General features: G+C 38.3%; 1 protein-coding gene and 1 long non-coding RNA gene across 5 annotated transcripts in view; one reads left to right on the forward strand and one right to left on the reverse strand.

The window, feature by feature from the left end:
* Positions 1–1716: 1716 nt before the first annotated feature.
* On the reverse strand, positions 1717–27106 carry LOC129143555 (uncharacterized). Its single transcript, XR_008547175.2, has 3 exons — positions 24620–27106; positions 23682–23850; positions 1717–3360 (listed from the first exon to the last, which is right to left on the reverse strand). It is a non-coding gene; the product is annotated as an uncharacterized LOC129143555 (long non-coding RNA).
* NAALADL2 (N-acetylated alpha-linked acidic dipeptidase like 2) overlaps positions 24759–27728 on the forward strand; it is a 1368615-nt gene continuing 1365645 nt past the window's right edge. For 2 of the 4 annotated variants that reach the window (XM_063807340.1, XM_063807336.1), the window contains exon 1: positions 27061–27187. The gene's annotated coding sequence lies outside the window, so the exon portion shown is untranslated. Of the gene's footprint in view, positions 24829–27060; positions 27188–27728 lie in introns of those variants that run through there. The other 2 variants (XM_063807338.1, XM_063807339.1) reach the window with 2 other exon arrangements.

Here is a 27728-nt window from a genome sequence, read left to right on the forward strand (position 1 = left end):
GGGTTTGATAATTTCTAATGAGGCAGTTTAAGTCTAACATTTTGTTTAAGACCATAGACTCAAGCACCATGCTACCTGGGTTCAAATACAAAATAATGAAAGGTAAAAAATGAATAAAAATGGTTTACCTATATAGGCAAAGAGAAAATAGGAAAAACAACCCAGTTTTGAATTCAGAATCATGTAAATGTCACACATATTTTCAAAAAAATAATAAGTCCAAAGGATGACAGAACAAACCATCCCCAAAATTTGAAAACAAAGTGAAACAAATAAACCTAAGTAGGCTGGGTGTGGTGGCTCATGCCTGTAATGCCAGCACTTTGGGAAGCCGAGGCGGGTGGATCACTTGAGGTCAGGAATTTGAGACCAGCCTGGCCAACATGGTGAAAACCCGTCTCTACTAAAAACACAAAAATTAGCTGGGCATGGTGGCTCATGCCTGTAATCCCAGCTACTAGGGAGGCTGAGGCAGGAGAATGGCTTGAACCAGGAGGCGGAGATTGCAGTGAGCCTAGATAGCCCACTGCACTCCAGCCTGGGAAACAGAGACTCCATCTCAAAATAATAAATAAATAAATAAATAAATAAATAAATAAATAAATAAATAAAATAAACCTAAGTATATATTGGTTGGTACCATAACTGCATGGACAAGAATTATTTCAAATACCTTTCAAACATGTTAGTTTGACTCTGCATCCCAAAGCATAATATCCTGACTCTACATTCTTGTATCCTAAGAAAAACTAACTGAAAAAACACTGAAATTGTATTCAGTGGTATTGCGCTAGTAGTAATGTTGGTGTCGTTATTTCAGTATTTAGTATGTTGGTATTATTATTGTTAACGGAAAAATCAACCTCTGTAAAATATTTTAGAGAGGCTTATTCTAAGCCAGTATGAGTGACCATGGCCTCTTGAAACTGTGTTTCAAGAGGTCCTGAGAAAATGTGCCTTAGTGGTCGGTTTGGTTTTATACATTTCAGGTAAACAGGAATTGTAGACAAAGACATAAATCAACACATGGAAGGTATACATTAGTTTGGTCTGAAAAAGTGGGATATTTTGAAGCAGGGGCTTATAGGTTATAGATAGATTCAGAAATTCTTCAATTTGGAATTGGGTAAAGAAGTAAAGCTTTGTCTAAAAATTTGGAGTTAGCAGAAAGGAATTTTTATGATAAGAAAGCCTGTTAACCAATAGACTGGGTCAGAGTGACCTGTAAGCGTGTGTGACTTAACCCTTGTCTGGCATGGCCTCAGGTCCTGTTTATAATTGGGTATCTTATTGTCACAAAAAGTCCATTTTGTTAGTCTTATGATCTCTGTTTTAACATTAATGCTGGTTGGTGGTTTTGCCTAAATTCCAAAAGGGAATGGGTATAATTATGCATATCTGACCTCCCTTCCTGTCTTAGACAGGAATTCTGTTTTTAAGGTTTTTCTGGGGTCCTCTTGGCCAAAAAGGGATCTTTTTAGTTGGTGATGGCTTAAGATTTCTAATTTATAAATGCAAACTTATTTTGAAATTTTCATGTACATTATTATATACCTTATGTACACACATACTTATGGTAGGATAAAGCAAATGAATAATATACTTATGTCATTATAAAATAAGGATTTTCAAAGAAACAGAAAAGAGATACAAATATGAAATCAAATAAATTATGAAATAAACCAAAACTTAAGATTTTCAATGTATTTTTTTCTTAAAAAAAATTTATTTCCTAACATCATTTGCCAAACGTGAAACAAATAGTGTAATAAAAGATGACAGCAATAGATCAAAATATATATCTTGATATAGATATACAGATATAGATATATGTTAACATCATAATAATATTCATAAAGAAACTTCTTAACTTCATAATGATATTCAAAAGGAAATCCATATATTGGCTTTGATGATTAATAAGACAAGAACTCATTATTATAATAATAAAAGAAGAAAATATAACATTTATTCTGTCTTTCCTATTAAGACTGTATTTCAGAATACTCAAAAAATGTATGAAATTTCCTCTTTAGAAAACAATAACAACTAGTAAATTCAGGAGTAATATTAGAATTGAAACATCACCACTTTGCACCTTGAATTAAATAATAAATGCTAAAACTATTAGATGAAAGATTGATGGGAAAAATTTTTAATGGATAGATGACAACACTTGATCCATCTTAACCTAAATAAAAATAAGAGAATACATTATGTTCTTCCTGATGCAATAGGAAGTTCAGATTATATCACCTCTCTATGGTCTGTTATTGCCAAAAAAAGAAAAAAGCAAAGATGAATCTAATCAAATCTGGATCTACTGCCAAATTATTGCAAAAACATGGGTGTGGAGAAACATGTTAATTAATACTACATTCATATAATCAGTCCAGTGAAAAATATAAAAGATTCTGCAGTACAAATGATTTGGTAGATATAATGAGAAATGGCATAAAAGGGGGTGGAGAGAGTTAGCATGCAATACAAACATGCTCACACCACGTGCCCACTCCCATAGGTCTAAATACATGCTTCTTTTCTAGTCCTACTTGATCCCAATCTTCCAATCTTACTCCTTTCTGACTTCTCACCAGAGAGCTAAACCATTAACTATTGCCTAAGAGTTCACGTATACCCTTAGTTTGGACGACTTTTCTTATTATACAAATGAATGACCAAATGAACTGACAGATACTCTGCCTAAGGGATTTTCCTCACAACTGTCTGTCAGGGACATTCCCAAGTAAGGGGTATAGTAAAATAGCAGCTCATTTTCCACCGGTAACCATGTATCAAGCCAGTCTATCCATGGATCAAACTCAAACTGTCTTTCTCTATCAGCTGGTAATGGAGAATTCCTCCCATGAGGCTGAGGAAGTGTTGTTAATGCAACATTTTCAGGTGACATGGAGGTCCAAGCCATCTTTCTTGAAGCTTACTTAAGCTCTCTGGACTTAATTGAGCCCAAAACTTTAAATATAACACTTCCATTTTACAACAGATCGCTGATGAGGTTGCCTAATGTTATGACTTGTTAACTAATGATCTAACTCAGTTCAAGATAGATAATTTTATTATGTGGTCATTTGATGTTCTAGGTTCAGAAGATTGGTTTCTATGTGAGTCCAGTAGTATACCAAAAGCTGTTTTTCTTTTTCTTTTATTTGTTTCTTTATTTTAGAGACAGGATCTTGCTGTATTGCCCAGGCTAGTCTCCACCTCCTGGCCCCAAGTGATCCTCCTGCCTCAGCCTTTTGAGTTGCCAGGGTTACAGGAGTTAGCCACCACACCTTGCAAAAAAGCTCTTTTTCAAATGGTGTATAGTTCTCTCATGCAAATGGTTTATCAGTCTGAGTCCTATCAAAAGAAAAGCAATACCGTAATTTAAACATGAAAAGTTTAATATAAAAAATTAGCAACAATAAGGGATTAGAATATAAAGAGACTAGATAGTAAGAAGTAAGAAAATTTAACAGAATATAGGAGGAGCAAATAAAGGAACACTCATTATTCCTAGGACTGAGATTAAACACCCCGAGGAGTCTCACCCTCCACCCAGAGATGAGATCTAGACCTCATGTCAGGAATTGAGAAGGGTCTAATATTTGTCCTCCTTGACAACTAACCAGTTAGTCTGCAACAGATTTGTAGATGCTGGCAGAAAACATGAGATGCTAGAGTCAAAGACAAATAACTTCATTACTCAAGGCATAGAATAGGAAGGTGTCTTAATGAAGGCAATTTACCACAAACTCCCACTATGAGAGGTTCTGGGGGTAGCTGCTGACCGTGGGGTGATGATGGCCAATGTGCACTGAAGGAGTCCAGCACTGGAGAAATTACAAGTGTTGCAAGAGCTTGGTGCTAGAGAAGCTTTGTATGCTGCAGCAGTACAGGGGAAGTTTTGTGCGCTGCAGGAGCGTTCAGAAACCAACCATGCATTGGGAAACAGGAAGCAAAACCATTTTGTCCTTGCAATGTCTCTCCAATGCCCTCAGCTAAGAAATCAGTGCCAACTTTCAAAAGGAAAATATATGTATGTATGTGTGTGTACACACACACACACACACACACACACACATTTTTTGTAGGGGGCTGGGCAGTGGGGACGGAGTTTTGCTCTGTCACCCAGGCTGAAGCGCAGTGGTGTGATCTTGGCTCACAGCAACCTCTGCTGCCCGGGTTCAAGTGATTCTCCCACTTCACCCTGCCAAGTAGCTGGGATTACAGGCATCCACTGCCATGTCCAGCTACTTTTTTATATTTTTAGTAGAGACGGGATTTTGCCATGTTGGCCAGGCTGCTCTCGAACTCTGGACCTCAGATGATCCGCCAGCCTCAGCCTCCCAAAGTGCTGGGATTACAGGCATGAGCCACCACTCCCGGTCCCCAAAGGAAAATATTTAAATATTTAAAGGACTTAGCTCCATTAATACAGAGCAGGCAAATACAAAAATTTGAAGCTAAAAATAAATCAACTGGTAGCCAGTACAGCTGGCATGCCCTTGCTCTGGAATGTAAGAGTGTACACTTTGACTCTGCTTTTCACTTTTGCTAGAGGCTCGAGAGAGCATCTCTCTCTAGTACCTTTGTATATGATGGGTTATATGGTCCAAGTAGATCTACCTATACCACAGTCAGAACTTGTCAGAGCCCACAGTCAGAGCCCTTACTTACTCTGAGTTTGCACTCAAAACTAGCAGACTCCCAAACCATCCAACAGAAGGTTTTGGGCAGCATTTCAGGTGCAAAATATGCTACTTCTAAAATCCAAATGAACTTACTAAGATTTGTACTTATTCCATATTGGTGAGTAGTGCGATAAATTGTTGTTTACTTTGGAAGAGAAGCCCTGGATGACAAGATCACTAAAAACTTCAGTGAAGTATCATGTCCTTGAAACTTTATAGAGTTTATCTCCCACCTCTTGAAACATATATTTTAACAAGGTACCCAGAGTATTTTCCATCTCTTGCTCATCAGTTTCCGTTAATAAGATGTCATAAATCTAGTGTACCAATACATTATTTTGTAATATGTCCACATGATCAAGATTCTTTTAGACCATAATGACAAAGAACAGGAGAGTTAACATAGCACTGAGGAAAGACCAACAACATATACTGTTGTTTATTCAATGAATGCATACTGCATTTGATCCCCACCACCTTCTTATGTAGAATAAATTGTACATAGGGCCTCATCATACTGTGTCTTTTTTCTTTTCATTTCTTAATAAAACATTTTTCTTTTGCTTTCTAAAGCCATTCCTTAGCTGCATAACTTTGGGCAAGTTAATTAGCTTCTCTGCAGATCAGTTGCACCATCTGTAAAATGCAGACGACAATATAAATATCTCAAAAGGGTTATTTTTAGAAATAAGTGAGTTAACACATGTAAAGTAGTTGGAATAGTTCCTGATGTGCAACAAGCAAACAATGTTATTATTGCTGCTTTTAAAAAAATCTGTCCCACACATACATTTGTCCTATAAGTAGAGCTGTAGACTAGTCTGGTGATCCAGAAGAAGTTCTTAGGCCACTGTCTGCATGTCCTAGGTATGCAGTCCATCAAGTTCTAGCATTCATAGCTGTCTAGAAAATCTGCCTCTTAACCTAGAGAGAAGTTGCTTTGGACATCTGGTGATTAGGTACCATCTTTTGAACTTGGGTCTATTGAGTACTCAAGGATGATATGAGAAGGTAGAAAGAAGCACTATGTGACTTCACTCAAACTTTCCATTTCTTTATATTTGTATATTTATAAGGTCTATAACAATTCTAAGGGGCATCAAAAGATTAGTTTGAGAGTTTTTCTTGCCTTCCCCAAGCCAAAAACTTTATAGAAAGTTTTGTATTGTGACTGTAATGTAATTCTCATCAGTGCATTTTTTACCAATGCGTTTGTACTTAAATTTGTTGGGGTTTTGGCTTAGCAAGACTATGCTGCAACTGTCTTCAATGCAGGTGCAGGGCAAAATTGACATATAGGCCCAGTTATAGGTAAGTGTTTACATAAATTTCTCAATCCAGATTGCCATATTACTACCAGAAAAATAGATGACTTATACTCTCAACAACGATGTGTAAGATTCTAGTTTAAAATACCTTCACCAGCACTGAGAACTATTCATTTTTATTTTTGTTCATTTGATAAGCAGATAACTCTGCCCTCCTTTTTATGAGAAAAAGAAACATCATTTGTGCATAAATTCCTTACATTCTATTTCGTTTCCTTAGCTACAAGGATATCTACAATTATGCCCATCTTCATCTCTTTCCCTTAATTAAGTCTTAGAGGATGCTGGCATCCCACCTTCTCTTAGAGGTTAGCCTACTACTTGTAATCTGATTCCTATACACATGCATTTTCTTCTGGGACTTGCTACATTAACTGTATTCTTGTTGGTACCTTCAGCCCTTCCTTCTCTATTTACTACTTCCTCTCTACCTGAAACATGAGTGAGTCTCGATTATTTTTTCTTGATCCTGCATCATCTCTTTTCTTTATTTTGCCACCCCTTTTCTTTCTCTCCTTATGCTTATTTCTATTCCTATCTTGAAAGAGTGGTCGATGTTTTTTCGTTTCTCATATCCATTTAAAGTCATTCAAAGAAGATTTTCGTATATAACTTTTCAATATAATTATTTTGGAAATGATTTCCAATAATCCCTCTAGTTCATAATTCTAATGGCTACTTCTAGTTCATATAGTATTTTACCTCTTTAAGTTATTTGGCCTCATTGGCATTTTTCTTCTTTTTCCGAAATCCTTTCCTCTATTGGCTTTTGTGCTAGATTTTTTTTTTTTTCAGTAAACATTCATCCTCACTCCTTTCTATTCTCTTCTAATTATTGTTGGAGCTAGAAACACCAGGAATTAAATTTTTCAAATTCCTTTCCCACCAGAATTTTGGAGTAATTTACATTCTAACAATGAGAACTTGCTCGAGATTTGAAAGAGAGGAAGCAAAAATCAATTATTTTTCTGGAATCAATGGGCACCAGTAACGGCTTCTGCAAACATGTAGTCAGCTGCGATTATTAACAGCAATTGTCCAAATTTCTAATAAGTTATAACAAATCTTTCTGATTAAAATAATTAGAGGTGTTTGTGCTTATGTTGTTCTGATGAAAGCCTTACTAGTCAGCTTCCATGAAAAATACTCTGGTTTTTATTCTGATCCTTCTCCTATATCTCAGTCCGCTCTTTCTCAGTGTCCTTTGCAGCATCTAGTTCCTCTCTGCACTCCTTAAATGTTGGTGATTGTTGATGCTCCTGTTTTCTCATCCTACTACATCCCCTCCCTAGTCAATATCACTCATTCTCATACATTATTCTTAAGTTCCAGATTCATATACAATAATAATGATCATATTAGTCAGATTGGATTTGAGGTAAAGGATAATTCCACAATTTTAGTGGCTTACACAAACAAATGTTTATGAGTTACTTGCATTTCATATCAACTGAGGGTCACTGTGAGTAGGATGTGGGGCTGAGCCCCTATTTGGGACACACTGTTATTACATGGTTCTCAAAACTCCTGCTTGGATGTGGCACATATCACCTGCATGATCAAGCATAGCATGAATAGTATAGGTATGTATATTGTTCACATGGGGAAGTACTGCAACTCACCTAGCAATCGGCATGGATATATACCCCTCCTTCAGGGATAAGGAAGTGCATATCTGTGGATGACAATTTAATCTAACACAATATTGATACCACTAATATCAGTAATGTAAAACTGCTACAGTATAAGTATTCCTACTTCTAAAAATCTTTAGGATGCTTTTTATTATTTCATAAAATACCTACAATAGAGATAAACAGAAAATGTAAGAAACATAACGACCTAACTGCCATTTTCTTTCCCTCCAATTCTTACACTTCAAGTCTGAAGCAACTGATATTAACAGGCAAGTGAGTACTGGTAAAGCCTCTGGCTCTGGTGAGATTTGTAGCTGATTGCTAGTTGTCTGTTACTATCCATTCTCTTCTTTCCATATAATAGAGTAGAAAGTAGTCACATATCTTCCCAGCTAAAGTTTATAATCTCCAGATATCTTACAGTTAAGGGTAACCACATCACAAAGCTTTGCTCAAAGGGATGTAAAAAAACAAAAAGTACTGTGTACCACTCTGAGACTTGAACAGCTAAAAATGATTGGGAATAGGCCATTCTTTCCATTGATGGGTAGATGAGAATCATTGGAGGATCTTTCCAGAGTTGCACAGGAAGGTCACAGCTATAAGTTGAGTATGGCAGAGATGACTACAAGGACAAGTTTGCCTACTTATCTCTAAATTATTACGTGGATAAGGATAAACTTCTTCTTGTTGAAGTTTCTTGGTCCCTTTGTTATAGTAGCATACCTTGCAGCCTAAATAATACAAGGCCCTGGTGGAGAAACACCAGTCTGATTTATTTCCTTTCCCCTTTTCCCATTCCATTTCACCTTGTTGGTAGACATTTCTGGAACAGAGCCCGGGAGTGAGGACCAGAAATCTCTGGATCCTGTTAAGAGACTGGCATTCAGATCCTCGTGGACCCATGACGGAAAGGTTGACATTGGCCACACAAAAACATGTCAGGTCTCTAAATTAGTTCCCAAGAAGACTCTCATTTCCCTTTGTCCTGCTTTATTTTGTTACATAACTTATCACTATATGAAATACTAGATAATTAGTTAAATTAAAATGTCTGAACTTTTGTGTCCAAGATAAAGCCAGAAAATAGGCTCTCTGAATGGGGGATTTGCTGGGGTAATGACACCCAGTTACAATATTGAGTCCTAAGAGAGATCATACAACAGCTCGAGGTAATTCTAGACTTCCACAACAGACACAGAGATGTTTGGGGCTGAGGAGGGAGGAAGGACACTGCTGACCAGGAATGATTTAAACTAAAGACCTCCATTTCCAGATTGAAGTTACCCTTATTAAGGAAATTATCTTGGGAAATGATGCTCTCTGTCCACATGTTTGAAAAGAATCTTGCCTCTGAGCAAGTGCAATCCAGGCATAGAGTTAGCTAGCCATCAGCTCTTCCAACGAAGGCAACTGTAAACAAAGAAACAGCCCAATGGAAATTTTAAAAAGCACCTTTTGATAGATAACCCAGGTTCAAGAACCTCCCATTCAGAGCCTTCTAGTAGAACTTGGGCTGGAAAACAACATCCTAGGTGTAGCAGGTGCTCTTGGTGCCTCAATTACATCCCCTCTGCAGGCACTTACCTTTTGGTTTCATTTTGATGACTTTTTACTGCAAGTTCTTGCAACTTTTGCCTTTCTCATAGGAGTGTTCTTAACCTATTCACAGGGTAGGTTAGGAGGACCAGGGAGTAACCCCCCTATAGCCACAGTGGAACTGAGCACCAGTTGCCCAATGAAGGAATCTTCTCATCAACACACTTGTTTTGGCATCCTCTGCTTTGTCCTCTTATTTCTCCATTCCCTTCCTGCTGCTTCCTGTGATCACTTCATTCTAGGAAAACTAACTCTGAAACTCTAGGACTTGAGGTCTTCTCTACTACTTACAATTTTTAAACTTTTGCAAGAATTTCCCAAAGTAAGTGGATTAGTCCATTTTCACACTTCTATAAAAATACTACCTAAGACTGGGTAATTTATAAAGGAAAGAAGTTTAATTGACTCACAGTTATGCATGGCTGAGAGGCCTCAGGAAATTTACAATTATGGTAGAAGGCAAAGGAGAAGCAAGGACCTTCTTCACAAGGTGGCAGGAAAGAGAGGAAAGCCCAGGGAAAACTGCCATTTATAAAACCATCAGATTTTGGGAGAACTCCTTCACTATCATGAGAACAGCATGGGAGGAATCACCTTCCACGATCCAATCCCCTCCTACCATGTCCCTCCCTCGACACATGGGAATTGTGAGGATTACAATTCGAGATGAGATTTGGATAAGGACACAGCCAAACCATATCAGTAAGAGAAGCTTGTATTAATGCAGGCTTGGCTTTACATTTTCCAAAGGCTTTAGAAATGTTAATAAATAAAAACAGGAGTAAACTTTGTAAAAATGCATCTGACTATAAATATGACCCATTTAATTTTAGAAGAACAATTGATAACAGAGCTATTCTTTTTATTTAGTTGCTGGGGATTCCAATGTTCATATTATCAGGAAGTCCAAGATCTCCTTCTGAAGGCTCATCTCTTTATGTACTGTCCAAAACCTTAGGCAGAGAAAGAAACGGAAACTGTGACCAGTCCCCTAAGAGGGCTTACATTAGGCTTGCCATTGTTCCCACTGCTGCCAGTTAAACTTGCTGTATAAACTTTGTATTGCCTAAACTGAAGCATCCCTGCCCTCTCTTGTTGCCCTCAGTTACCCAGTTTCCAGCACAGGCTTCAGAAGGGCACCATACTCAAGATTCCAGGATGATACTCCCAGGCTTTGCCATTGTGACCAATGTGCACAAAAAAATGGGTCCATGTAGAGATAATATCATCTGCTCTAAGGAGATTTTTCTGCATTTACATCAGCCAGTGGAAAATTAGAAGCACCTTTTAATGATACATAAGTGAATTAATGCTTTCAATATTTTTGAAAAACTCAGGGAAGGATAGATGTCAAAATATATGTCATCGTATCCACATGTTGAAATTATGGTTGATTTTTACTTTTCTTTTTGTTTCTGTATACTCTAAATATCTTTCATGCAAATGAATTACTTTTGTAATTATATTTTTAATGCTATAATTTTTGGGAAAAAAATTTTTAAATGTGACTTAGGGAGTTAGACACATCAGAGAATGGAGGAGGGCACAAGGCAAACCACCACCTTGTAAACTTTAGAGTCAGGTACATCCAGAGACGTAAAGCCACCAAGATCTGTTTCTCTGAAGCAGAAACCACTGGACTCCAAAGCAGGAGTAAAAACATTTAGATAACATTTTTAGTGAATTGCTGGAGGCTTAGTGCATGCTGGTATAACAATGTAGGGCTTTCAAGAGTCATAGTCATAAGACAGCCCCTTACATACTTGGATTTTTCCTCAGGAAAACCACCAGATTTTTACAGGTGGTCTCTGAGAAAGACCCGTCATGGAATTGCCAGGGAGAAAGAAAGAGTATTCATTGTGAAGCCCTCCCAGAATTTTCTCCATGACAAAGGGCAACTCTTACCCAATCCAGCCCTATCCATCCTGCCTGTCTCATCTGGAGGGCAAGGGTTGGGGGAAACACCATAATCAATAAGGGAGGGAGGCTTACAGAAAACAGTCTGGGAATGCCATACCCAGAGCAGATTGGAGTATTGGAGTGGGAGGTGACAGAAGACAGGCAGGGGAGAAAGTCTAGAACAAGTCATGTGGTACTGGATTAGAAATCAGTGCTCTGTACCCTGCAAGGGCCTAAAAGCTATGATACCCAGTATGGGTAAGCACAGCCAACATTGCTTTTTAATACCGAACAATAACTTGACCTCACTCTTTCCTATTTGGGGATTAATGAAAATACTTTTTATCTTAGACTTGTATAAAGACGTTATGCATGATTTTTTTTTCTTTCTCTAATTGCTACATTTATTTTTGTGATTCCTTCATCATATTTTTTAATATTATAAAATTAATTTCAAAGACATCTCATCAAGATAAGCAGTGAAAGGTGGTACATGAGGGCTCTAATTTCAGAACTTTTGGTTGCAAAAGACAGGAATCCACTTAAGAAAAACAGGATGTATATGATTCACTTATCTGAGAGGTCTAAGCGTGTAGACACAGGCGGCAGCTAATACCGTGTCATCAGAACATTTTCTGTCTTGGTTCTGCTTTCCTCAAGAGACTCTACATGAAGTGAGGAACCTGGCTGTCAGCAGCTCTAGGCCTAGAGCCTGTACAGCGTTATAAATAATTGCAACTCTCTTTCCCCTAAATATGGTATTGGGGCTGGGTGCAGTGGCTCAAGCCTGTAATCCCAGCACTTTGGGAGGCCGAGGCAGGTGGATCATTTGAGGTCAGGAGTTCGAGACCAGCCTGGCCAACATGTTGAAACCCCGTCTCTACTAAAAATACAAAAATTAGCCGGGCATAATGGCAGGAGCCTGTAATCCCAGCTACTCAGGAGGCTGATGCAGGAGAATGGCTAGAACCTGGGAGGTGGAGGTGGCAGTGAGCCGAGATTGCGCCACTGCACTCCAGCCCCGGTGACAGAGTGAGACTGTCTAAAAAAAAAAAAAAAATACATATATATATAGTATTGGGGCTTTGAGATCACAAATTTGCCTCTGTGGTGATAGAGAGTAGGGTCCTTTTCTAGATAGTCCTATCACATTCATATGGGGTAGAGAAAACCATTTCCCCAAGGCGAGGACATATTGCAGAGAAAAAGAGATGTAACAGATATATATTACACAGACTGGGATGTCAGGATGGACGAGCTGAAAGTTACATTAATAGACACAATTTTATACTTAATGTAGAAAATCATGAAAGTGGTGAACTGAAGAAACCTCAAACATATACACTATATAAAGAAAGTTGAAAAAAATTATGTAATATTTGGGATAGATTATTTTGCCTTTGTTTATACAAGGCTTAATATATAATTTCTATGGTTTGAATGTTTGTTCCCTCTGAAACTCATGTTGAAACTTAATCCCCAATGTAAAAGTACTTTTACATCCTAAAGTAGTGCCTTTAAGAAGTGATTGGGAGCTGGGCACGGTGGCTCATGCCTGTAATACCAGTACTTTGGGAGGCCGAGGTGGGTGGATCACTTGAGGTCAGGAGATGGAGACCAGCCTGGCCAACATGGTGAAACCCTGTCTCTAATAAAAATATAAAAAATTAGACGGTTGTGGCGTAATCCCAGCTACTCGGGAGGCTGGGGCAGGAGAATCACTCGAACCCAGAAAGCAGAGGTTGCAGTGAGCTGAGATCATGCCGTTGCACTCCAGCCTGGGCAACAAGAGCAAAACTCCATCTCAAAAATAAATTAAATAAATAAATAAAATAAATTTTTTAAAAAAGTGATTGGGTCATGAGGACTCTGGTCCCATAAGCGGATTAATGGTTTACTAGATTAATGTGTTATTCCAGAAGTGGGTCTGTATAAAACCCAATTTGGCTCTCTCTCATGTGCCCCTCCTGCTCTGTGATGCCTCCTACCGTGGTATGATACAGCATGAGACCCTCACCAGAAGCTGACCACATGTGGCCCCTCAGTTTTGGACTTCCCAGATTCCAGAGCTGTAACAAATAAATTTATTTTCTTTATGAATTACCTAGTCTCTGGTATTCTGTTACATCAGACAAAGCAGACTAAGACTGTCATTAAAACCATTCTGTATTCTAGTAGTCATCTTTCTTTTTAATCATTAGACAATCATTGTATTTCGATATCAAAGTGGATTCTAAATCATATTTAGGAATGCTTTGCTGTAGTTATTTAAGATACCCTTTAGTATGAAAAATCCTCACGGATATTCATGCTAAGTCATCCATTCAATAAACAGAGCTTGGGCTGCACATACCATTTAATATTTTTTCCCGGTTCATTTGGTATATTGACAGGGCAGGGAGAGAGAAATTCTCAAGTCTCTTTTCCACCTTATAGTCTGGCCTTGTATCAGTAATTTTTGTAAAAAATAGATTTTCAAGATGTGATCATATTTTAAAAGCTTTGTAACATGACGAAAAAGAAAATTGGCAATCACACAGTTCATCCTTTTAGTAAATAAACCATTTAGGAAGATCAGAAACACAAGGGAGAAAGAAGAAAATTACACCCCACATAAGAAAAAAATGAGGAATGGAGGCAAAAAAACACTTCACTTTTAATTTTTTGAGTAATTAAGATTTTGATTTCATGAATAGTTCTCTAATTTTTAAAAAATCAAACATGTCTTTTGGACAGAGAGGGAGATATTCTTTGAACTACTTGAAATTTAAAAATACATATATCAATCAATCATACCAACAGTAATTGTAGTAATAAAAATTTTAAATTATCCTCATTATTTCAGACATGGAAGTTCATTTCTGAATGAACATACAAAATGTGGTCAGGCACGATGGTAGCTATTGTCTGTAATCCCAGCACTTTGGGAGGCTGAGGTGGGAGGATTGCTTGAGCCCAGGATCAAGACCGGCCTGGGCAACACAGCGAGACCTTATCTCTATTTTAAAAAGGAAATAAATTTAAAAAACAACATTCAATGCATAGATCTAACATGAAAATATGTGTATTTTAAATATTACATTAAAGAAATGAAGATTTTGTAGGTAAAAACTGTTAAGTCTTTAACACTTTCATAGATCTTCAGAATTCTTTAATTTTGTATTGAAGGGAAATTTCAAATTTCCTGCTTGAAATAGTCAGACTAGGCTAAAAGATGTTATAAACAGCACCAAAATCTCAGTGGCTTAATGTAATAAACATTTATTTCTCATACACAAAGTCCAAAACAGATGTTCTGGGTTCAGTGGCTCTCCTAGTGTCTCACCTCTAAGGAAGAACTCAAGGACCTACGCTCTTCTCATCTAGTTTCTCCTCCATAGAGAGGTCAGAGATTTGAACTCACAAAAATGCACAGTTGTTCTGGATATGAATTTGCTTTACTTGTCAGCAATGCTTTGGCCACCACCACCATTCATAGACTTCCAACATGCCAAAATTTATTACCTTGAAGTCCCACTCAACACTGTATTATGACAAAAACAGTGTTTCCCCCATGTCACACGTCTTTCCCCCTATGTCACTGACTTAGATTATCTGCTATAGCATACAATATATGTTTTGAACACATACGGTGCTATTTCTCCCAAAGCCAAAATTCATGGCTCTGAGAGTCAAGAGGCAGAAATAAAAGTGGCTTCCCTTACTGTTAAATCTAATTATCCATTTACAAAAGTTTGGTTTCCATCCCTGAAACTTTGGACCCTGCTAACTTAGTAACCTCAGTTCCCAAAGGAACTAAGAATAATTTCACCGTGAGACACAACCCCTGTTCCATCAAATTGGATGTCGAGACTACCACATAGCTATGTTGGGTTTTTCATAAACTTTTAATGAATTAACTGTCAAAGAAGGGGATACTTTATTGGCTGAAGTGATTGACTCTGATTTTCAGAGAAAAATTAGGCTCCTACTACATAATGGGCACAGAGAGGATAACAAGTGGACTCTCTGAGTTACCTTTTAGCATGGATGTATTCAACAGTAAAAATTAAGGGAAAACAACAGAAGTCCAATAAAGACAAAATGACTGAGTCATTAGATCTTCAGAAATAAATATTTGATGTTACTCTACCAGGTTAATAACTATGACCAGCAGAGACACTGGCCGAGGTCAATGGAACATGTCGTGGATAGTGGGAGAAGTTACAATTATCACATTTCTTGGCTGGGCACGGTGGCTCATGCCTGTAATCCCAGCACTTTGGGAGGCCGAGGCGGGCGGATCACCTGACATCAGCAGTTCGAGACCAGCCTGGCCAACATGGTGAAACCTCATCTTTATTGAAAATACAAAAATTAGCTCGGCGTGGTGACACGTGCCTGTAATCTCAACTACCTGGGGGGTTGAGGCAGGAGAATCACTGAAACCAGGGAGGCGGAGGCTGTAATGAGCTGAGATGGCACCACTGCACTCCAGCCTGAGCAACAGACTGAGATTCCATCTCAAAAAGAAAAAAAAATTCTTCTGATTAGTTATAGAAACAAGGACTAGCAACTTTGCACATAGTATTTTCCCTCTTCTCTATGTAATTAATTTAGATAAGGATTAGTGGTGATGATTAGCATTTTTACTTTGTTGCTCAGTTATAGAGTATCTAAGGTAGTTATGACTGAACCAGTAGAGGGACTAAGCTAACTGATAGATCAAGAAGGTGATGTTAACATTCTTATCTGTATTTCCCCTTTTAGGGTAGAGGGTAAAAGTATTTTTGTCTGAATAAATGCAAAATCATGGGATTGTTGCTAAAGAATTTAAAAATTAGAAAGGAGGGTCGGGTGTGGTGGCTCACGCCTGTAATCCCAGCACTTTGTGAGGCTGAGACAGGTGGATCACCTGAGGTCAGGAGTTCAAAACCAGCCTAGACAATATGGTGAAACCCCATCTCTACTAAAATACAAAAATTAGCTGGGTGTGGTGGTGCGCACCTGTGATCTCAGCTACTAGGGTGGCTGAGGCAGGAGAATTGCTTGAACCTGGGAGGCGGAGGTTGCAGTGAGCTGAGATTGTGCCACTGCACTCCAGCCTGGGCAACAAAAAGAGACCTTGTCTCAAAAAAAAAAAAAAAAAAAAAAAAAAAGAAAGGAGATGTGCACAGATGCTGAGATAACAGAGGTAAGGAGTGTACTGGTTTTTTGCCCATTGACTTTGCTTCAAATCTATGCTTCCATAGTGTTTTCTGTAGTGCTAGTGTATACCTGGAGCACAGGTGTACATTTCTGAGACATCTATTAATTTCTGCTAATAGGTGTTTGTCACTAAAGGGATTTTGGAAGGTGGAAAAGAAAAGAAGGACTTCCTTTTTTCCTGTCAGCATGGTTTGAGCAGAAGCAGTTAGATTCCATCTTAATTGTGTTTTACTATTCTCAGAACTGGTCAGTCTCTCAGAGGGATCAGCTGCAGCCAATTGTGTTCTGTGTTAAGAGGTCAGAGCACCATCTCCTGGGGTCTCTCCTCTGCACTCCTGAAGTACAGAAAGTAGCTAGGAGACACCCTGTAATAGAGTCTGACTTCATTTTTTTACGTTTGACTTTTAACTTATTTTAGCCTCACCTCCCCCTTCCCATTTGGCCCCACATCTGAACATGCCGATAAGAAAGCCTGTGTGCCTCCTCCTTTGGCATTGGTGGAAAATTCAAATCTTGCAAGTAGCCAGCCTATGGATAGGAACTTTTCCCCCTTCCCACTCCCTAGCCATCATTATGGTTTAACCCACTCCTTCTGCCTGACTTAAATCAGCATGAACCTGCTTGTGCCTGTGTAAGGATCACAGTGCTTTGGTAAAGAATAGGCCGAGGTAAACATCCAGAGTGTCTCAGTGAGTTTAGAGTGCAGATGTGTAACTCCACTTATTATCATAGCCATGTAGCCATAACATGGGAAGGCCATCACTTAGCTCTAAGCCACTATTGTCTGTAAAAGGTATAATTGCCCTGCTGACACTGTGTGGGGTACACTTGTGCCCAGAAAGAGAGCCAGAGCTGTCTGTCTTGCAGACAAACAAGGGGAAGTCAGGATACAGCTCAGCTCAGTAGTGCCAAGAAAGAGAAAGAGTTAAGCTGCTGACCCTGAAGGCAAGGGAAAGCCGGCTGTGCAGCCGTGCATGGGAGCAGCTGGCTCAAGCAGCCAAGACAGAGAGGACAGTGTAAGAGACCTGCTGATGAGAGAGCTGCTGAATAAAGCCATGTCTCATTTACCTGCTGTCTCTGGGTGTTCTTCTAGCTCCATGCCCCACATCTACCTACACCCCTTGGACCTCAGCTGGAGCTTGACCCTAACCCTGAGCATAACAGCCTGTTCTTATTGCCTTAGGAGTTGCTGTGTGAGTAATAAACTTTTTCTCAAGTTTATCTGGTGTGTGGAATGTCCGCAGCCTCTACCTCATATCTATAATAGGAAAGGGATCCATACCACCTTTAAGGGTGACAATAATATATAGCCCTTTCTCAGAGGACTGACCAAATAATTTATGATTAATTATTTTCTGAGTTCCTAGGTTTTTGTAACCCACCTGTTCCCTTTTGCTTCCCTGATGTATTTGTTATTATTGGTGCATAACAAATTACCCAAAATTTAGTGTCTTAAAGCAAATGTTTATTATTTCAGTTTCTGAGGGTTGGGAATGTAGACATAGCTTAGCTAGATGCCCCTGGTTCAAAATTTCTTATGGAGCTGTATTAGAATTGTTGGCAGAGGCTGTGGACTCATCTGAAGGCTTGACTGGTAGAGGAGAAATCAGCTTCAAAGCTCTCTCACATGGTTGTTGGCAGGCTTTAGCCCCTTGTCGCATAAGCTCTCTCCCTGCTAGACTGCTTCGTAATATGTCAGCTGGCTTTCCCCAGGGTGAGTCATCCAACAAAGAGTGAAAGAGAACATGCCAAGACAGAATCCATAGTATTTTTATATCCTAATATTTAAACTGGTCTCTCATTATGTCTGCTTAGTTCTGTTCATTAGAAGCTTCATTAGGTCCAGTCTATCCTTGAGGGGAGGGTCATGTATGAATGGAGGACATGAGTATCAGGAAGTGGGGGTTTTGGATACCATTGAATAAGCTCTCTATTACACCCAGCCCTAGGGTAGTAGCTGTTTCCTGCTATTATCTCAGAACTAAAAAGTAACTTTGTGCTTCTTCATCTTCACTGATTACACACCTGTGTAATCAATGTTCTGATATTAAATCTCCTTTCTTTGAATAAAAAGCATGATTTATTTTTCCTGACTTGACTGTAAAAACCACAATACATAGGATCCTATGCTGGAGTTTTTCCACATCTAATTCACAAATAAAGAGAGCATGGCATACTTTTGTCCACATCTCATTGGCCAGAACTCAATCACATGACTAATATAACTGCAAAGGTGGCTGAGAAATGTATGGAATACACAGATATTAGTGAAAATAATAGTGTCTGCATGCTGATTATTTTTCAAGAAGTCATACACACACTGTCAATACTTCCTAAGTACTACTTTCTAAGCTAAATAACTTTCTTTACAAAACCATTTTTTTCAAAAAACTCAAAACACTGCAAGCACGGTGATTCTAATTTATGGATTTTTTTCCCCATTGGATTCTTCATGAGGAAATTTATTTCCCAAAAATGTGCTGAAAGTAGTGGAAGCTTCATGTAGTCAATAATTTGAGTCTGTGATTCAAAGGTAATTTAATAATTTTTTCAGTTATTATAGAATTAAAATATTAATAGTTGTTATCATACAGTTTTCAGCAAAAATAGTAACTTTTAGAAACTGTACAATATATTAGCATAAAATGCACTATAATTTATGCACAAATTTCTGTTTTTCTGAACTTTAAAATCATTAGAGAGAAATGAAAATGAATCTTGTCTATGTGTGAGGGCTTATCTGCTGTTTTCAAATACTATGTATCTTTATAGTCAAAACAGATGTAGATAGAATCCATGGTTTAATTACTAAGAAAGAATTCTTAACAGTGAACTTCAGTACTTTCAGAGTATGACAGGGAGATTACCCAACTTCAAAATAAGTTTTCCAATTTTATCTGCTTATGTTTTATGAATACTTGGGGTACACTATTTATAAAGATGTAATTTCATAATATCGAAAACAAAAAAAGGTAGGCCTAGATCTAAAGTAGCTCTAAAGGACCACAACTTCAATATCTTATTGAAGTTAAGCTGGTGTAAATTCAAGTAAGATTATTATAACTTTAGAATGTTAACTATACTCCCCCAATGTAACCACAAAGAAAGTAGATATAGAATATACACATAAAAATATGAGAAAGGAATGTAAATGTTTCACTAGAAATAATCAACTCAACAAAATGAAGACAGTATTACAGGAAATGAAATATGAAAAGCTATAAAGCATATAGAAAACAAATAGCAAAATGACAGAAACAAGTTCCTCCTTATCAATAATTAAACATAAATGAATTAAACTTTCCAATCAAAAGATGGAGATTAGCAGAATGAATAAAAAACAGGACCCAACTACAGTCATGCTCTGCTTAACAACCAGGATATTTCCTGAATAATGTATCATTAGGCAATTTTATCATTGTGAGCATTATAGAGTGTACTTACACAAACCTAGATGGTCTAGTGTACACACAACTAGGTGATAAGGTATAGCCTATGGTTTCTAGGCTGCAAACCTGTACAGCATATTACTGTACTGAATACCATAGGCAATTATATCACAATGATAGGTATTTTTTAAATCTAAACATATCCAAACATAACAAAGTTATAGTAAAAATAAAGTATTGTAATTGTATGGGACCACCATCATATCTTTAGTCCACTGTTGACCAAAATATTATTACATGGCATACGACTGTATATGCATCTACAAAAGAGTCATTTTAGATTCAAAGACGGGAATAGATTGAAAGTGAAAAGATGGAAAAATATGTTTCCTGCAAATATTAATAGTAACCAAAAGAGAGCAAGGGTGGTTATACTAAAATCAGACAAAATAGACTTTACATCAAAAAGTTTTACAAGATAAAGGATAATCCATATTAGTAAAAAGTTTAATACAACAAGATATAACAATGATTAATATTTACACACCTATATAAGACCATCAAATGTTGGAGGCAAAACCAGACAGAATTGAAAGGAGAAACAGGCAATTCCACAACAGTTGGAGATTTCAATATCCTATTCTCAATAATGGACAGTACAATTCAATGGAATAAGACAATAGAAGACTTAAACAACACAATATACCAACTAGATCCACTAGATATGTACCTTACAGTCTATCCAATAACAGAATACACATTCTTCCCTAGAGTACATGAGACATTTTCATAGACCATATGTTAGACCACAAATTAGGTCTCAAAAGAATTAAAAAGACAAACAGCATACAGAGTATATTCTCCAACTCCAATTAGTTGTAGTTAGAAAACAGTAACAGCAGGAGAAATTCACAAATTTGAGGAAATTAAACAGTCTTACACAACCACTGGATCAAAGAAGAAATCACAGGAAAATGAGGTATACTTAGAAATAAATGAAAATGGAAACACAGCACCAAAACTCATGGCACTAGTGAAAGCAGTGCTAAGGATCAAATTCACAGTCATAAACGCTTAGATCAAGAGCCAAGAAAGTTCTCAAATCAACAACTTTATAGCTTAACAAACTTGAAAAACAAGAATAAGCTAAATGCAAAACTACTAGAAGGAAGGAAATAATAAAGATTAGAGCATAGATCAACAAAATAGAAATAAAAAATAGAGAAAATTAATGGAACCAAAAGTTGGTTCTTTGAAAAGATCAACAAAATTGACAAACTTTAGCAAGATGAACAAAGAAAAAACGAAGATTCAAATTACTAAAATCAAAAATGAAACTGAGGACATTATTATTGATTCTACAGAAATAAAAAAAGATTATGAGAGTACTATACACAATTGTATGCCAATGAATTGGATAACCTAAATGATATAAATAAATTCCTAGAAATGCAAAACCCATGGAAACTAAATCACAAAAAAATACAAAAATCTGAGTAGACCTATAGCTACTAACAAAACTGAATCAGTATAAGATATACAGGGGGAGAAAAAAGGACATTTTGCCTTTTCTTATACATTCAATACTACAGAGAATACTTCACCTCTAATCACTAAGATACGTGGGAATTTCTCCCCACACATGAAGCAAACAATCAATTCAGCAACTGACACCAGCTGGCTGTCCTATAATTCAACTCAATTTGCAACTATCTAACTGGTAATAGTGTCAGATCCCACAGGCTGAGGGCTCAGTTCCACATGGGTGTTCCCCACTTCAGATGCCAGTCAGTTGCAACCACAAGTTATGATCTGTGCTTCTGATCAACTAGCTAGTAATCAGCGTTCCCACAACTCTCAGGTTTAAGTAATTTGCTAGAATGGCTTGCAGAACTCAGGGAAACACTTATTTATGTGTACCTATTTATTATTTTAAAATATTACAGAGGATACAGATGTATGGCCAGATGGAAAAGATACAGAGGGTAAGGTGTGTGGGAAAAAGCACAGAACTTCCATGCCCTCCCTAGGTTCACCATCCTCCAGGAAACTCTATGTGTTCAGCTATCCAGAAGCTCTCCAAACCCTGTCCTTTGGGGTTTTTATGGAGGCTTTATTAGGTAGACATGGTTGATTACATCAATGGTCATTGGTAATCAAATTAATCTTCAGCCCCTCTCCTCTCCCAAAGTGGGGTGTGTGTGACTAAAAGTCCCAATCCTCTACTTTTTTTGGTCCAATCACATTTCTACGTGTCTGTAGATCACAGATCGTATCTTTTTTGTCTAATCGCAATTCTACATGGCTACCCATTCTTCATCAAACTTAAGCCTAAAAATAGTTTTCCCTAGGTCTTTGGTCTTCATTTCTGAAGACTCCTGTGTCATGTAAAACTTCAATTAAACAAATTTGTTATGCTTTAGTCTTGTTACTTTTCTTTTGTTACAGGAATCTTGGCCATAACCTTTATGATGAATGAGGAAAGGTGTCACATCTATCCATCCCTACACACCCACTAGGATGGCTACAATCAGAAAAACACAAAATAAAAAGTGTTGGTGAGGATATATAGTTTAAACTCTTCGCACTGTTGGTGGGAATGTAAAATGGTGCAGCCACTGTGGAAAACACTACGGTAGTTCCACAAAAATAAAAACAGAATTGCCATATGATCTAGCAATTCCAATTCCTGGTTATCAATCCAAAATAAGTGAAAATAGAGTCTCAAAAAGATATTTGTACACCCATGCTCACAGCTGCATTATTTATAATAGCTAAAACATAGAAGCAATCCAAGCGTCCATCAAAGTGTTAAAGTATGCTACTGGCTGACAGATAAAATGAATTCCCTGTGGCTGAGGCACTCTATGTTAAAATAGAGCAAGGTGACCATAGCTGGGTGAAGGAATAGCCATGTCCTCTGTGTTCTCAGAAAGAGACTGTAAAAATGTCACAGAGCCTTTCTTTTTGCAGTCAAGCCAAACCAGTTCCTGTTATTGGAACCGAGATAGACTGCAGCTGGAAATTCTCAAACTGACCACAAACAGATCACCTGAGGCCAGCCAATAAAGAGACACTTGTGAGGTCTTGCTTAAACTTTATCCAGTCCAAATCCCACACCTGATTTCCACCCCACCCTCATCCTGCAGTTTTTGCCTTTATAATCTCCTACTCTCTGACCTCTCCTTGAGGGACACTTTCATTCTACACCAGAGACTACATCTTCCCAATCTACAGATTGCTTTTAGAAGATAAATTTCTCCTTTTGCTTCCACAGATCTCATTGGTCTTTTGTTAATAGAAGGATGAATGGATAATCAATATGGGTGGCACATGGGGAGCTAATTGTTTACTGGGTACGGAGTTTCAGTTTTATCAGATGAAAAGAGTTGTAAAGATAGATGCTGGTGATGTATGCACAATAATTATGAATATTTAATATCATTGAACTATATACTTAAAAATTGTTGATGATAAATTTTGTCATATTTTACCAAAAAAAATGGAAAAAAGGACTTGCAAAAATAATTTTTAACTAAGAATGTCTAGTTGTTTCCCAAAACTAAAAACATAGGGTGACCACTCTTAAACCTACCTCAAATATCTAAAAAGGTTAGAGTGCTATGGATTTGAATAGTTTCAAGTAGACCACTTCTAAAATATGTACATCAGTTTTCATAAACACATATATATGGTTGACAGGAAAAAACAAGAATCTGCATCTTTTGTTTGTTTTTTGTTTTTGGTGAGTCCTATCTTCCCTATTACTATTTTTATTTTTTAGTTTTTTAATTTTAAACATTTTAAAAATTTCAATAGTTTTATGGATACAAGTGGTTTTTGATTACATGGATGAATTGCATAGTGCTGAAGTTTAGGATTTTAGTGCACCTGTCACTCAAGGAGTGTATGTACATTGTACCCAACAGATAATTTTTCATGGCTTACCCTCCTTCTTCTCTCCCCTCTCTGAGTCTCCAATATCCATTATATCACTCAGTATGCCTTTGCTTATCCATAGCTTAGGTCCAACTTATAAGTGAGAACATAGGATATCTGGTTTTCAATTCCCGAGTTACTTCACTTAGAATAATGGCCTCCAGTTCCATTCAAGTTGCTGCAAAAGACAATGTTTCACTCTTTTTTTACAGCTGAGTAGTATCCCATGGAGTGTGTGTGTGTCTGTGTGTGTATACATACATATATACACACGTATATGTATATATGTGTGTATATATTTTATTTATATACATATATATATATATATATATATATATATATATATATAACATATCACATTTCTCTCTCCATTCATTGGTTGGCAGTTAGGTTGAAGAGTCTGCATCTTTTAAGACCGTCCCCTCTTAATAAGCTGGGTTATTAAGTAATCTTGCAACACACTGTTGTCAGCTAAAACTCAAATTTGGCTTGGCAACCACACTTCAGTTTTGACAGTCTTTAGAGGAATTCCTGAAATTAGTTTCCAAAACTATAAATTTGCTGAGGCTATTTGGCTGTTTAACTATTGCCTCTTTTTATGCAGTGATTTAGCAACAGGTAATGTAACAATGCAGCAGGAAATCCTCACTACCCTGAGGTTTTATATTAGAGAGAAAAATATCTTTTGAAATCCAAACAATCTTTTCCAATATAATCGTCTATGAAATGTTAAATGAAAATCAAATTAGCACACTAAGGCTAAATTCAATTGTATATATAAATTCACTTGTAATATCATCAAATTCACATAATTTATTTATAGCTTATATTCTATCTATAAAACACCTGGAAAAGCCAATCACTATTTAATAAAATATTAACTTAAATTATTTAAATTATTAACATAATGAGTGATGGATTTAAGTGATTTAAAAGCAAACACTTACTACTCACAATCCACCTCTGGATAAATTCACATGATCAAAACCTGAGTCAAGGTTCAGTTTAAAGAATGCCAAGTCCATCAAAAAATTGCACCCAAGGGATTCAGGTGATGGAGGTGTTTTATGAGCACACACAAAACAAGTGATACATGTTTTTGTCTCCACTTAAGATGAAAGCAATTTTCTTCTTTGACCGCAGTGTTTCACACAAGGTAAGCTTTTTATCTGATCTGAGGAGATCTTCTTAGTTCCCAGCTTTAGTTTATATTGCCTATTTGTTTAAGGCAAGTCACAGACATTATTTTACAGCCCACAGTTCAAAGGTTCCCCTTAGAAAGGCTTCCTAATCTCTTTCTCTATTTTCTGGGCCTTGGTTTGTTTTCTCGCTCCTTTTAGGTTAAGGGCTTCGCAGCATTTAAGATTTTATCTTTTTTTGGTTTCACATTAATAAAGGTTTAATGATAATCTGTTTGCCTCAGCCTGAAGGCTTAGCAAAATTGAAACAAAGGAAAAGGGATTCTTATCTTACTAATAGTTTTTTGCTTGAGCAAAAATTATCCCTTCAGAAATTTTGCTTCTACAAAAGTATTTCGTCAGAAGGTGCCGAAAAGAAGCACTTTCACGTCTTTTACCCTGAAGAAGTCCTCCCAAGAAAAAGCAAATCATTACAAGAATCTAATAGAGCTTTTTAATTTTTATTTTTTCCTCTTTTTTGAAGGTCTGGCTGGTGGAGGGAGGCCCCCATTTTTCTTTATAGAATAGGAAAACTTTCCTCCAGTCTTTGGTTCTTACGGTAATTCAGGAATAGAACTGTTTCTGATTTCTAGTCCATTCCCTTTCACTCGAGTCGTATTATTTTCTTGTTTGTCTGAAAAAACTTCTGATTTCACATCTGCCAACTACTCTTATTCTCATTAAAACTTCAGCTAAAAAACCTTTCTTTCACAAAGCTTTACTCTCTTAGAGAGGCCTAGCTGAAATTCCTTCCATTCTTTCGTATTAATTAAAAGCACCTTTCCTGTAGGCGGTTCCACTGTAAAAAATCATATTATAAAAATGGATAAAAAGCAATACGGTGAAAGTAGAAACAAAGGGGAGGGAAAATGAAAGTGGGAGAAACGGTTGCTTGTTTTGGAATCTGTAACTGTAAGCTCCTGGTGGGTGGATACTCGTACATTAAGTAACTAGTTTGGCTTTTAAGTCCACTTCTCAAATCTTTATTCACACTCTTTTCTTCTAAAATTGACAGAAGTACAGAAGGGAACATCACACAGTAAAACTAAGCAGAATGCGTCCATCTGGCATGCCTTTCAGGAATCCAGCCCACTAATATTTGCTGTGGGTTTCATGACTCAACCCTTCAAGATGCCGCACAAGGAAGAATTTCCTCATTTTGCAGAACTGCCAAATCTCATTCACTGGAGCAAAGGCTCCTCATTTGGGGCTCATTTTTAGACGGTTGTTTATCTGTTTATACATTGTAAAAAGCTCCCTCAGCGGATGGAGTTTGTCATGCATTTCTAAATAGTGAGTAAACATATTCCTCCACTCCCTCCCGGCAGGACACACTTCAGCATTTTGGCCACTGAGCCTAGTTGAATTTCTCTCCTTCCTTCCTCCCCTCTTCCCACGCAGCCTAGTTTTTTATTCTTGCTTCCTTGGTTTTATCTCTTCTTCTCTTCCTCCCTTTTTCTTCCTTCCCTACCTTCAGCCACATCTTTCAGCCTCGTTTGCTCCTTGGAGGCTTTTATTCTCCCCTCTTCCTCTCTTTTTTCCTCCTTCCCCCTTCTTCCTTCCCTCGCTTCAGCTACTTCTCTTAGCCCCATTTGTTCCTTCCAGGCTCCACTTTCTTCTCTTCCATTGGTAATTTGTCTAATTTACTCCACTTGAAAAAAGAAAAATCTTGATTTATATTCGTATCTTCTTCCATTCAAAACTGTTATCTAAGTTCCTCTTTATTATCTCCTCCCTCCTATTTTAAAATAACAATTAACATTTAGCGAGTGCTAAGTGCAGGCAGGATGCCAAGCTCTCTCGCAGTCTCTCTTGAGGGAGGTACCTTTATTATCCTGTTTCATGGATGAAAAACAAAAGCACAGAATTCAAGTAACTTGCATAAGTCACGAAGCTATAACCAGGAATTTGGCTCTGCAAGCAATGGGCTTTAAAAATTCTTTTAAAAGTTTTATTAGATTCAAAGACTATGTATAAAATATATGCAAATTATAAACGAAACATATCTTTTGATGGGCACCATGGCGGCAAGTTTCCAGTTTCGCCCATTAAAAAAAAAAATCCTTCCCAATTGTTGAGGCTTGTGCCATTGAACACTGCTGCCCGCGGCTCCTCTTCCCACTTGGCTCGACAAACGCGTCTTTTATTATGACTCAGCCCAGCCCGTTCCTTGCCAAGCGGCTGACGCTCGCGGCGGAGGCGCCGGGGCCGCCGCTCGGGGGCGAGGGTTCGCGCCGCGGCTCGCCCCCGCTTCTCCCGCTTTACGGCTGCTGAAAACCCGGCCCAGCCCGGCAGCCGTACCGCAGACGAGCCCGCGCCCGCGCCCGCGCCGCTCAGGTAATCGGAGTCCTTCTCTTTTCAAAGTTTTGCCAAAACAAGCTCCGCGCTCTGAGGCGGCGCGGCCTCGGCCGAGCGGTCCGTGTCTCCTTGCTCCTCCCTCCTACCCAAGCTGGCGCGACTGAGCTGTGGGCCGCACCCCTGCGCGGGGCCCCGGGCGCCGACCCGGCGTGAAGTACGGGGGCCGAGGGGCGCCCGGCCGGCGGCGGGTTCTGAGCGACTCCGCGGGGTGGCGCGCGGGGCACCTGGCTCCGGCAGTCCGCGAGCCGCGCTGGCCAAAGGCGCTCCCAACCCGCTCCAAGGCCCCCGCCCACCTCCCGAAGCCGCTTGTCTTAGGAGAGGAGCGTAGCAGCTCCGAGTCCCCGCTTCTGACACGTTCACACACGTATGCAGTGCACGCCGGCCAGGCAGCCCGACACGGCGCGCTAGCGGGGCGCAGGTAAAGAGCGGCGCCGCGGGCCCGCGCGTTCGAAATGGCGCGCAGCGCAGTTCCGCCCCCGCGCGTGGAATGCCGCTCCAGTGGACGCGCAGGATGGCTCTC

Source organism: Pan troglodytes, chromosome 2 (genome assembly GCF_028858775.2).
Source record: "Pan troglodytes isolate AG18354 chromosome 2, NHGRI_mPanTro3-v2.0_pri, whole genome shotgun sequence".
Taxonomy (NCBI): domain Eukaryota; kingdom Metazoa; phylum Chordata; class Mammalia; order Primates; family Hominidae; genus Pan; species Pan troglodytes.